The sequence below is a fragment of the Phyllostomus hastatus genome, unplaced genomic scaffold (genome assembly GCF_019186645.2).
Source record: "Phyllostomus hastatus isolate PE091 unplaced genomic scaffold, TTU_PhHast_1.1 phas_scaffold_182, whole genome shotgun sequence".
In the NCBI taxonomy this organism is placed as follows: domain Eukaryota; kingdom Metazoa; phylum Chordata; class Mammalia; order Chiroptera; family Phyllostomidae; genus Phyllostomus; species Phyllostomus hastatus.
Genome location: NW_025334013.1, coordinates 14,161,344 through 14,174,524, shown reverse-complemented (window position 1 = coordinate 14,174,524; position 13,181 = coordinate 14,161,344). Strand labels below are relative to the sequence as shown.

The 13,181-nt window shown below is 48.1% G+C and overlaps 1 protein-coding gene across 9 annotated transcripts in view; it reads left to right on the top strand.

Annotated features, from left to right (window-relative positions):
• The first annotated feature begins 973 nt into the window (after positions 1 to 973).
• LUZP1 (leucine zipper protein 1) overlaps positions 974 to 13,181 on the top strand; it is an 87,702-nt gene continuing 75,494 nt past the window's right edge. For 3 of the 9 annotated variants that reach the window (XM_045858495.1, XM_045858487.1, XM_045858493.1), the window contains exon 1: positions 6,643 to 6,709. The gene's annotated coding sequence lies outside the window, so the exon portion shown is untranslated. Of the gene's footprint in view, positions 1,190 to 6,624; positions 6,710 to 13,181 lie in introns of those variants that run through there. The other 6 variants (XM_045858494.1, XM_045858491.1, XM_045858496.1 and 3 more) reach the window with 5 other exon arrangements.

The window sequence follows — 13,181 nt, the reverse complement described above, 5'->3', positions numbered from 1 at the left end:
GGAGACTGGAGTTTAATTCCCAGCTCTGTTGCCCTGTGGCTGTGTGACGGCGGAGAAGCTATTTGGCCTCTCTGATCCTCAGTTTCCTCATTTATTTATTTTTAAAAAATATTTTATTTATTTATTCTTTAGAGAGAGGGAAAGGGAGGGAGAAAGAGAGGGAGAGAAACACCAATGTGTGGTTGTGGTTGCCTCTCACATGCCCCCTACTGGGGACCTGGTCCACAACCCAGGCAAGTACCTTGACTGGGATTCGAACTGGCAACCTCTTGGTTCCCAGGGGGGCACTCAGTCCACTGAGCCACACCAGCCAGGGCATTTTTCTAATTTATTAAAGAGGTATAATATTTATCTTCATAGATTCTGAGGACTCAATGATCAAATAGTTTTAGAGCATTTGTAGTCCAGGCCTGCCTGGTATGTAGTAAGTACTTTATTTTATTGGCAGTAATGTTTTTATGATGACCTTGGTAAGTCGCTTTATTTTTTAAAGCCTCAGTTTTCTCACTCGTAGGGTGGAGTTAATAAACTCACACCGTGGGGTAGGACTCTTGCTGTGTCGTGGGGTCCTGGGGGTCTGCCCTCTGGTCTCTCAGCTTCCTCTCGGGGTAAGGGGGTCGCATGCGGACCCGCGGTCAGCACTGTTCAGGCACCGAGGAGGAGGAACCGGAGTTAACGAGGACGCGGCTTCCTGGCTGCGCTCCCGGGGAAGGAGGGTTGTGCTGGGTCCCATCCCCCGGCCGGTACTGCTCAGGAAACGCGGAGAGAAAGCCAGGAACCAGGCCTGCCAGGCCCCGCGGCCCCTCAGCGCCGTCCCTCCTCCCCCGTCCTCGACTGCAGGAAGCCGGCTGGCGGGAACGCCCTGCCGGGTGGGTGGGAAAGGCCGAGAGCTCGCCGCCCCGCCGGCTTCCCAGGCCGGCGGCGGCTGCGGCGCGGAGCTGTCACTGCGGCAAACGCACCGCCCTCCCCCCTCCGCCCGCCCGCGCTCCTGGCGCATTCTGCCCAGTAGTATTTCGTGGAAGCGCTGCAGCCCGATCCCTGGGCGGCCGGTCGGAGCAGAGAGCTTGGGTCCTACAGGCGCCATCGCCCTCCGGCGTGGAGCCCACGCCCCTGGGGCTGGGCTGGTGAGGGAGAGGTGTCCAACCCTCTCTTTTTGGGAGATGACATGCTGAGGCCTGAGGGTTTGTAGGTGAGTGGTCCAAGGTCATGGCTAGAAAACAACAGAGCCAGGATCAACCCGTGCTCTGTCTGGACTCTAAAGTTTGTGCCTTGAGTCTGTGGTCCTGATGCAGCTTCTTGAGGGTTCAGGGGGGTCAGGTTCTTGTGGAAGTTCCAGGACAGGAGGTCAGAATCTGGGGGCTATTGATGGCCTCCCAGAGGTCGGTAAACCCCTTGGTTTTGTGTGTAGCGTGTTGTGTGTTGCTGCTTTCTTCAGCGATTCAAAGGTGCCAGTGACCCAAAAAGGGTCACGAGCCACAGCTTCCCAAGGCCTGCAGGTTCCTCCCTGCTGTAAGAGAGCCTGAGGTTCCTTCACGTCAATGGCATCTTGAGAGCATCTCTGCAGGGCCCTGCTGTTACTCTGGAGGACTTGGAGCCTCTCCCAGGATCTTTCTCTTGGATCTTGAAAATCTTTCTGTAGGATCCTGGGGCGTGTCTGGGGATTTGAGGTCCCCATGAGGCCCTGGTGTCTCTCTCTGAGGCTCTGAGAATCTCACTCTAAGGTCCTATGATCCTCCACGGTTCGAGTTCTAAAGTTGGGCCTCAGGATGCCTATGAACCCACTGAAATTGCAGGCATGACTTTTGTGCATTTTATATACTGAGTTTATGGGAGAGGTTTCATGGATTTCATCAGATTCTCAAAGGGGGCCCCTAAACCCCAAAGCTAGGAAAGGCATTGCATCGGAGCAGTCAGTGTTAGATAGACTTTGCTCCCCTCTCATGAATAAGAGCCAGGGAAGTATAAGATGGAAGAGATAAAAGGAGTGTTGTTTAGTGGGTGGAACAGGGGCAATGGAGTCAGGCATTCTGGGTTAAAAATCCCAGCTTTCCCCCTTACCAGCTGTGTGACCTTGCGTAAATTTCTTAACCTCTCTGAGCCTCAAGGCCACCTCCTTTAGGAAGACTTCCCTGTGTCCCGGATTGAGTTAGGTCCCCACTCTGTATCCCCGAAGACCTCGTAGCACCTGGCTTGATAACTTGTTGGCACTTAATGCAATTGTTATGAAGTAATTAATTATGTTTCATGTTGTCTTGTCTCTCCAGACCTTTGCTGTCTTACAGTTTGTGTGGTGCCTGGCACATCTTAGGCTCTCAGGCATTTGTTATGAAATAAAGGAGTAAAGGAATGGTGGGATGCATGGCAGACACTGCACTGGGGGCAGACGGGTCAGAAGTGAACAAACATCACTCCCGTGCTTGAGGAGGCCCCAGGCTAGTGTGGGGAATAACATGAGTTCATGCAAGGAAGACTCTCCTAAATGCTTTAATGGGCGTGGGGGCCGGGGCGGGGGTGGGTAAACCCTAACGGGGATACACAGTAATGAGGAAAGCACCAAGAGACCCTAAGATGAGTGAGACAGTCCTGGAAGAGCTGACCAAAGGACCTTTTGTGTTACGCGTTGCAACTTACAAAGCGCTTAACTTATATAAAATATCCAGGTATGCCCTCATCCGCTAGCGATGGGGAACTCGCTGCTGAGAAGAGTTCAGTGACTTGCCCAAGGCCACCCAGGCCATCATGGTTGCCTGAATGCACAGCTCACTGGCTTTGTAATTCAGCCCACGTCCTTCAGGAATTGGGCTTTGATGTTGTCGAGGTCTTGGTTTGGATCCCACTAGATGTGAGACTTTGAGCAAGTTACTTTACTTCCTTGAGTGTTGTTTTCCTAGCCCCATAATCTGTATGGGGTAGTAACTATAAAGTGTCCAGTACGATGATTGTTTTATAGCAAAGGAGGTATGAATGTTTGTTGAATGAATGAATGAAATATAGGCATTGGTGGGTGGCCTGAAATGTGAGTTGACTTAAAATCACGACTTTTGGGGGACAGCAGGGGGAATTTAGCGTGATTTTGTCCCTTTCCACTTTCACTTTCTACGAGTCCTGTGAGCCTTAGCACCGGCCTCAACCACAATATTATACTTTATTGTTTGCGAACCAACTCCCTTTTCCTGATGACTAAGTAATAGAACCTCCTTATAAAAAATTTAATTTGCAGCCTTGGCCGGTGTGGCTCAGTTTGTTGGGCATCGTCCCTCAAACCCAAAGTTTGCCAGTTCAATTCCCGGTGGGGGCAACATGCCTGGGTTGCGAGTTCCATCCCCTGGAGTGCATAGGGAAGGCAACCAATCAGTGTTTCTTTCTCACGTCAGTGTTTCTCATCCTCATTTTTCTCCTCCCTTCCCCTCTCTCTAATAACATAAAATAAAATATTTAAAAAATTTAAATTGCACAAAGATATAATGAGGAAAAGGAAAGTGCAGATTTAGGCCCAGCAGGCACAAGAAGCTGACATGTTGTTATTCTTTGGGAGGTGGGGAAGGGCAGGGGACAGGGAGCAGAAAAACTTTTTCCTGCTTACAAGTATCTCCTCCTGGCTTTGCCATGGATCCTGGGAGTTCTGTTAGGAGTCCTGCCTCTGGCTGTAGCGTTGAAGGCTCAAGTGCAGCTAAGGGCTGAGGAGCGGGAGTGGGTAGAAGGTGAGGGTTTCTGGGTAGCCGCTTTCCCTGCAATGGCGTGAAGAGCGAGATGTGACCTGTGGCACTTGCTGTGATTCAGGTATCCACTGCTGATGGGGCTGGTAGCTGTGTTTTCAGGCCCTTCCTTCCCTCTCAGCATCTAGTAGAGTCTTTTTGGGAAGTTCCTGCTGCGTAGCATTGTCACCTCAATAAATTCAATACAAAGGGAGTAAGAACAGTTCCTGAGTTCCTGCTACACATGCACATGCAGAAAAGCACAATTAAAAAGTAAGAAAAAAAGGTGAAAGCCTCCTATTTAGTTCTCTATATTGTATACATGCATTAAGCATATATTAAAGTTATAATCACGGGATCCTACTACACTTGTAATTCTGCAACTTACTCTCATTGTTTAACAATACCCACTAGATACTTTTTCTTTTCTTTTCTTTTTTTTATTTTAATGATTTTATTTATTTATTTTTAGAGAGAGGGGGAGGGAGGGAGAAAGAGAGGGAGAGAAACATCAGTGTGTGAGAAAAACATCCATCACATGAATCAGATCAGTTGCCTTGCACACGCCCCCCAACTGGGGACCTGGCCTGCAACCTAGGCGTGTGCCCTGAATGGAATCAAACTGGTGATCTTTGGAGTTTGCGGAGCAATTCTCAACCCACTTAGCCACACCAGCCAGGGCTACATACATTTCCTTCCCTGTTCGTGAAAATCTACCTCACTCCTTTTACAGTTGAGCTCCTTGAGCTCAGGACTATTAGTTAGCCCTGCAGCCCAGAGGACAGCTCATGAGAGGCCTTACAGGGAGGACATCTGGAAATAGTAATAGCAGCCACCACATACTGGTACGAACTAGGTGCCAGGCTTTGAACTAAGCTCATTCACATGCTATTTCATTTAATTCTCATGGCCACCATAGGAGATAGGTACTATTTTTATTCCCACTTTTCAGATGAGAAACTGAGGAACAGAGACTCGGAAGTCCCAGGTTACAAACTGGTAAGTGGTGGAGCTGAGATTTGAACCCTGATCTGTCCTGTGACAAAGCTTTGGTGTGAATGAATGAATAAGCGATTGATGAGATCGTGGATCTTGGGGAGGTAGTTCTGTCTTCAGAACCTCCCCTTAAGTCCTACGTTCTCTCTTCCATGGGTTTGCAGTGCTTGTAATCAGAATCAGGGCAAAGGATGGACTCAATAAAAGTCCCTTTTTCTGTCTGCAGCAATCCTGTGGGCATGCCTGCTTTTCATGGGAAGTAGCATTTTTGAATTTCCTATTCTAAAAATAAGCCTTAATTTGTTCGGGGCCCTTGAGGATCAGCCCAGGCATTTCAGGACAGCCATTTGCCTGTCCGCAGAGCAGGAAATTAATCAGAATCCCAAAGCCCGTTCCCTCTTCCCGCAGGCCAGTACTCTGGAAACGCCCAGTGCCTCGCTGCAGTCCTCCTGGAGGACTGCGGAGATGCCAAGGGCAGTTTAACACAGATCCATCGCTCTGTAAGGAAAGTGAGAGGAGAAAGGCATGAGGGAGAAATGGGTCAGCTCTGCTGCAAAGAATTTGCAGAGAAAACTCACTGCTGTCCCCACCTTTGAGGAGTGCCAAGTGACAGAGATACCCTGGGGTGTCAGATGTGACTGTGTAGCATCCCCCTGGGGTCTAGAAACTGGAGCGTTGGTTGCCTGTTCCAACCCCAGACCTCTGCAGGGCCACTTTCAGGATGTAGGAGTCTCCCACTATCTAATGACTAGGCAGATCACCACTAGGGGTGCTATGTGATATTACAAGCTAGAAAAAATATTGATGATAATAATAATAACAAAAATAAGAATGACAACTACATAGTTTGTGGAACGTGTGTGGGCTCTGACATCAAGGGAGGGAGGAAGTGCTAAGAAACAAAAGGAAGATCAATTTGATCCAAGTTGAAAATGTGTTCATGAATGCATGAGAGTTAAACACAATGCCCCGGACATTCCGAGCAGGGAGGGTCGACTTCTGGCCGGGGAAAACTAGGATATGTTGAGATGAGACAGCAAGGGAAGAGAATGAGCAATGGGGCAGATGTGGGAAAGCAGTGGGTGTGCTAGAGGAAGTTTGGATAAACTCTACTGTGTGTGTGTGTGTGTGTGTGTGTGCGCGCGCGCGCAAAGGTAGGAAGAGATCAGACCAGGCCAGGGATTTTGACTTTATTACATAGGCAATAAGGAACTTACACAAGAGATGTCTCAAGAGACCAGCTGTGCTGCTGCAGTCAGAGAGGAAGCAGCCCTCAGAGTATCTATGCCCTGGCTTGTGAATGCTGCTCTGTGCCAGTACGTGGGAGGGCATCTCCCAGGAGAGTGTCTCTGGCCGTGTCCTGTACCACGCTGGGTGTGGGTCTTGGGCTACCTTCAAAAGCTCCCCTCCCCATCTCTCTGGGCTGTAGGTCCAGATCCACAGGAAACGTGTTACAGAATTATTGGAGGGACTCTTGAGATTATTTGGCTCTCCTTCCTTTCCGTTTTAAAGAAGTTGAAAGTGAGGGATGGGAAAGGACTTGTCTAGGATCATACAATGAATTAATAGCAGAGCTGGGGACGGAAACTCATGCCTCCTTAGTCTAAGCAGAGCTCCTTTTCCACATTTGCTGAGTAATAGAAATAGTATTTGTTGAGCGATTACTCCATACCAGGCCCAGGGCTAAACACCTTTACGTGGATTATCTCACTTAATCCTCACAACCCCTCAGAGAATGCCTTTTCTTGAATGCAGGATATCTTGTCTCCCATTTTGATTTCCCACCGCGTTTACAACTTGGCGGAGTCCAAGTCCTGGGAAGGGGATAAAACGACGGAGGGGGCGGGGCGAACAGGCCAGCCCCACCCCTCACCACAGACCCCGCCTTAAGGAACGCTGACGTCAGCCTCTGGGACCGCCCCTCATTGTCAGTCCCGGGGAGCCGGAGGAGGCGCCGGCCGCTGGGACCGGATCGCTGGAGCCTTCGGCTGGCGGGAGCGTGGGCCGGAGTCGCCGAGGTGAGGGGTCCGTGGCGGGGCGGCGGGAGCGCGGTGCGGGAGGCCAGGGCGGCCGGGCGAGGAGAGAGGTCGGCGCCCGGAGTGGATTACCTGCCCCGCGGAGGAGTCGGGGCGCCCGGGGGCGATGGGGCAGATCGGACGGGCGCACCCGGGGGAGGGCTTGGGGGTGTGTGGACTTGAGGTGGGGGGAAAGTTTGAGTGGAATTCTGGAGGAAGAGCTCTGAAGGGGAGACCTTCGTGAGCGAGACCTTGAGAATGTTTTTGGAGTTTTTGAAGGGGGAGGGAAGGTTTTCAGAGACTTCGCGGTGGGAACGAGAATCTAAGGAGAAATGTTTGGAGCAGGGAGCTGAGGGGATGTTTTATGGGGGGAGCGGAGGAAGAGTTTTAGGGTCGAGTTTGGGATTCGAGCGGAGAGCGCGCCGGGCCCGGTGGGGGCGGGGAGCGGCGGGGCGGGGGGCCGGGGCCGGGGCCGCCGGGGAGGGGGCTGCGCGGGGCCCGCGGGCACCCGGGGAGGAAGGAAGTGATCTTACAGGAAGAGCCCGGGAGCTCCCGAGGAGGAGGAGGAGGAGGGAGGTCTGGGAGGGCTCGGGCCGGCGTGCGGGACCGGCTGCGCGACCGGGCTGCGGGGCGCGGGCTAGACGGGGAGGGGTCCCGCCGCCGCCGCAGCTGTCGGCCCGCCTCGCCGGCCCGCGGTCCCGGCGTTTGCTGGTCTCACAGCCAGACCGCCGGGCCGGGAAGGAATTTGAGGCATTCGCTTTGTTTAAGTTGCCAGTAGACAGTCCTGAGGACTAATTAATGGTGGAATCTGCAGGGGACGCGGGCGAGCTGGGCCGGGGCCGACCCCCGCCCGCCGCCGCCGCCGCCGCCGCAGCGGTGAACTTTCCGCAGCGCACGCGGCCCGCCTCCTTGCGCTCCCCCACCCCTGCCCGGGCCGGGAAGGAGCCATGGCTTCCCGAAGCGCAGGAATGAAGTGCGGTTTCTGGGGCCGGTGGCTTCGGGCTTCGGAGGTTTCCTGCAGGGAACCCGGCGCCCCGGAGCGGCCCGGCGAGGGGTGCCGAGCCCGGTTTAGCGCTCTGTGAGGTGCCTGCGGTTTCTGTTAATAACCTTGGAGGAGGCTCTGTGAGCCGAGAGAGACTCTCCTGCTTGGGAGCATCTGTTTCTTCATCGTCAGCCCCTTTCCTAACACTGCAGAGCTTGTTGTGGCTTGTTTCGGAAATGCCGAGACTAGTGCTCACACTGGAGGGTGGGAGAGGGGAAGGGCATAGATGCCCCCAAAACGCTGCAGTGCGATCTCCAGAAAGACAGAGGCTGCTTGCAGATTCTCCGTCGCACCTTCGCTGACATGAATGACCTTGGGGAAAGAATTGTGTTTCCGAGCTCCTGGTGCCTTTATCTGTCTCGGTGGAGGAGAAAAATGCTCTCTGGACTTCCCTGCCTTTTGAAAATATTTTGAGAGGTGGGGTGCAGTGATTTTTTACAAATTGCTGCAATTCTGGCCTAAGGAGCTGGACTGGTGTCAGAACCGGGCAGAATTCAGATCATCTAGAAAGATTTTACCACCGCAGATTAGAGAGGGAGGGGTATGGATTTTAGGTGGACATTTCTTTTCTGAGAATCTGTACAGTGTGTTCCACATCGCTTCTGTCGCTTTGTGTGCGGGTGTGGTGGCATTTGTGTGGTTAAACTGAATAACCCCCGTAGAAAATTCACTTGTCAGAAACAGTTATTTTGCTCAGAATTCCCCTTGGGGCAGATTAAGGTTTTGCTCGATTTACTCAGAAGAATTTCCCAGCTTTCTAAAATTAAATCACTTTTCTAAACATAGTAACTAAAGTTTGAGACACTGGAAATAGTGGGATGGGGAGGGTGTTGATGAGAGTATGAACAAGGCAGCAAATACAGGTTCATCGTTCTCTGATTCCTAATAGGGATTGTGGATTAACCTTGATTAACAGGTATTTTCTTACTCTTAAATAATTTAAGCCTAAGAAAGGGAACTAATGTTGTTGAGTTGCCTACTCTGGGCCCAGTAATCGTGCCAGGTGGTCTTATCTCACACGGGCTTCACAGCAATGCCCGGAGGCGGTAGTTGGCATCTGTTTCACAGATGAGCAGACTGTGAGGGTCATAAGGTAAAGTGACTTTTCTCAAGTTTATATATGAAACAAGTTAAGAAACGGAGCTGGAATTCAAGCTTAAGTCTGCTTCTGACAGGGGTGTGCAACCTTTTGGCGTCTCTGGGCCACACTGGAAGAAGAGTTGTCTTGGGCCACACATTAAATATACAAACACTAACGAAAACTGATGAGCAAAAAGACCCGTTTTAAGTAAATTTATGCTTTTGTGTTGGGCTGCATTTGTAGTCATCCTGGAGCACGTGTGGCCCGTGGGCCGTGGGTTAGACACCCCTGGAAGGTCCATTATCTCTACTAGGCATACTGAGTTGGAAACCAGACGGCCTAGTTTCTAGGCCTGTGACTCAGCCACTGGGTCGCTGTGGACCCTGGACTAAATCAGTTAAGTCCATTTCTCAGTAGTGGTTCCTTTTCGTCCAGCAGTACTGTCAGCATGCTTTTGAGATGTTCTAGTTTTCTGGTAGAAAGACAAACATAAGGCTGTGATAGTCGGTATGGTCTGTATGCAATAGGTCCTTAATAAGTTTTTTTCTTATAGAGTACCTATTGATCCAGCTTGCATTTATATAATGGAAGATATTGGGTAGCTAAAGGTTCTTGCACTGCAGAGCCATCATTGAGGTGACATTCATGACCAGAAACTGAATAATTTTTCATGTAATAGGCTCTCTGGGAAGATGTCAGCTTATGAGTAAAGCGTATTATATACAGGTAGGACCTGCAATGTTAAGCTGAAAAATTTGGTGTAAACTTTGATGCACATAATAGATACTCAGTAAATATTTGTTGAATGAATGTGTATATTATATCTTTTTTAAAAAGTCAGCTTTGTTGAGGTATAATTTACCTACAGTAAGATTCATCAATTTTAGCCCTGGCTGGTGTAGCTCAGTGGATTGAGCTCAGACTGCAAACTGAAGGGTCACCGGTTTGATTCCCAGCCAGGGCACATGCCTGGGTTGCTGGCCAGGTCCCCAGTGGGGGCCATGTGAGAGACAACCACACATTGATGTTCCTCTCTCTCTCTTTCTCCCTTCCTTCCCCTCTCTCTAAAAATAAAAAAAAAATAATTTAAAAAATTCATCAATTTTAAGTGTACACTTTGTGTTGTATACATGACAAAGCTATACAGCTGTGTAATCACCACTAATACCCTCATTTGTTTAAACTCGTTAGTTTCAACAAATTGGTTAGTAAAGTGAACCCTGGGGATGTTGTGTTTTTTTTTAAACTAATTTTTAAAAAATTTTATTTATTTTTAGAGAGAGGGGAAGAGAGAGAGAGAAGGGGAAAGAAATACCAGTGTGTGAGAGATACATTGATTGGTTGCCTCTTGCACACCCCCAGCCGGGGGAACCTAGCCTGCAACCCAGTCATGTGCCGGGGCTGGGAATTGAACGTGACCTTTCTGCCCTCAGGCTGGCGCTCAGTCCACTGAGCCACACCAGCCAGGGTGTCAAGTTTCTATATTCAGATTCAATGCGGGTACCATCAGATGAAGACTAGAGTGTCCAGGTACCACATTTGTGGGACTTAGGAAACCTTAGATCTTCAGCGATGCAGTGCATGAGGAGAGTAAGAGAGGTAGAGGCGGGAGCACGTGTCCAATCGGGAGAGGCAGAGTGAACCAGGTTTCCATTACTTTCAGGATGGGGAATATATTGTGGGGGGAAAAACTTCTCAAAAGATTTACTAAAGAGTTGAACTGTTGTTGTTGTTATTATTATTATTTTGAAATGGTAGTTCCTGAAATATAAAACATCTTTGACTGTCCTTCAGAAGTGCTTCCATGTTACGGTTGTTCACATTCTTAAGGGTGGAGATGCTATAAAATGATTGAAGGCCTTGCCCTTCCAGCTATGACAGAATATCCTTAGTTTATCTCTAACTTGTTTTAGCTAATATTGAACAAAGGGAATACATTAGGTAGAGATTGTCTTGCTGGGAAGTCATAAGATAATTTTCTTCCTTCTCATAATTTCCTGTCACTGAGCCTTCCCTAAACTGCTTTCACTTAAGTTTCTGTGTTAGGCAATGCTTGAATCCTGTTACTGTGCTAAGAAACCCCATTTTTACCTCTTACACCTTCTTGATTCTCTTTATTCGTTCTGTTTCTGTATGTTGGCTGTTTTATAATCGTCTTCTCCCATTCATGAATACTGAGAATGGAAATTCCTCAACCATCAGCCTTCCATATACCATTAGGAAATAGTAATTAAATTAAAATACCAGTCTACCAACTCAGAATTTCGGGTTATGATAGGGGGAAAATAATAATTGTATGAAGTAGTCATTATCCTCATTTTATGCACGAGGGAGCTGCGCTCAGAGCAGTTACCACCAGAGCTAGTGAGGGGTAGACCATTGATTTGAACTCAGGTGTGACTGATGCTCAAGTTTGGGATCTTTCTGTTTCACCACACTCTCTGGTGTGTTAGGGTTGCAGAGAGGCGAATGGAGGGCAAGGGAAGTGACTGAAAATACTATATTAAAATATAGGCCAAAACATAGCAGGCATTGCTAACCTGTTTAGGCATTGCTGTTTTCATCCATTCCTTTCTTAATTTCTGGAAATGCCTTCTTATATATAACGCCTTATAAAGTCTAAAGAATTTATAGCTCATCCGTTATTGCAAAATTCCCTTCCCAGATTTGGCATTTATTCTTTTTTTAAAAAAGATTTTATTTACTTATTTTTATTTTATTTTATTTTTTAAAATATTGTATTTATTTATTTTTAGAGAGAGGAGAAGGGAGGAAGAAAGAGAGGGAGAGAAACATCCATGTGTGGTTGCCTCTCATGTGCCCCCGACTGGGGACCTGGGCCACCACCCAGGCATGTGCCCTGACTGGGAATGGAACCGGCGACCCTTTGGTTCACAGGCCAGTGCTCAATCCACTGAGCCACACCAGCCAGTGCAGCATTTATTCTTTATAAATATGGAATTTTGTGTTCAAATGACTGATTTACTCCTCTCCCTATTTTATGTGTTTCTGTCAGTCAGTCAAGACCCTACATATTTGTAGATGTTCCTTTATTTCTGTTTTATCTGGAGAGAGTAATATTTTAAAAATGTATGTTGTATTAAAAACTTCAATATAATTAAAACAATTCACTACAGTGCTTTGTTGACATATATAATGTGTATGTGATATGTATACAGAAACGTATCATAAAAGTGCAATTTGATGATGCTGTCCTGGCCAGGGTGGCCCCTGCCTCCCTCTCCAAGCTCATTGTCCATATGCTTTAGTCATGGTAGTTTCTTATTTATTTATTTTTAAACTCAGCAAGTTCTTTCATACTTCTGGGCTTTTGTATGGGTGCCTCTCTCTTTCTTGAAGAGCCCCTGCTCTTTGCCTGGCTGCCTATTTTGCTAGTCCTTCCCCATTATTCCCTATTACTTGTGCCTGTTCCCTACTTTCTTAGCACCCATTACAATTTATAATGGCATATCTGCTTGCATGGCTATTATCTGTCTTCCCCACTGGACTTCACAGGAGCGGGGAGCTCATTGGTTTTGGTCACCAGTGTGTACCTAGTCCCTAACTCAGTGACTGACATGTAGTAGGTATTTAATAAATATTTTATGACCACATGCTCAATTCACCACCTTTGTTCCCATTATCTTTTGCCCTTTTCTTCTCTTAGGTTATTTAACCAATCAATCTTTTCCGTCCGTCAAGGCTCAGCTCAATTACCCGTCTTTGAAGACTGTCCTGACTTTGCAGTAATAAACCTCTCCTTAAAAAATCATGACATGTATTGCTGATACCCCTTAATCTTGGTAAATCACACTAGCATGTGTCTAATCCAATTGGATCAAAAACATCTCCCTCAAAAATCTCGCAGCTAGTAATGCACACCCCTCATACCCTTGGTTAACCTGACTAGCTTGTGTCTTTACCTAATTTGATCATAAGCTTAGTGTGTCTTAGCCAGTGCTCCCCTCAGTTCCTTTCACTGAGACCCTCAGTAGAGTTTTTGATGATTGACAATAATGGTGCTTATGTGTAGGTGACAATTTCTCAGGCTTATTAACGTGGATTGTTTTTACTAGAATTCTGCTTAGTGTTTTCCCTACAAGGGCTGGGAGTGCCCCAGCTGCTTCAGGTGATTTAATAATAATTAAGGTGTGAAAGTACAGGAGTCCAGTCCTGGTGCCACAAAGCAGATACTCCTTTGGACCCTGGCATTGGTTAAGAACTAACGATGCACAGTTCCTTCTTGGAAAGATGCTTCGTCCGTACTTCTCGAATGGTCTCAGATTGGAGTTACTCACCGAAATGGGCTACTAGGTAGTAACCTCATTTGAATTGTTCTGTTGAGTAGCATT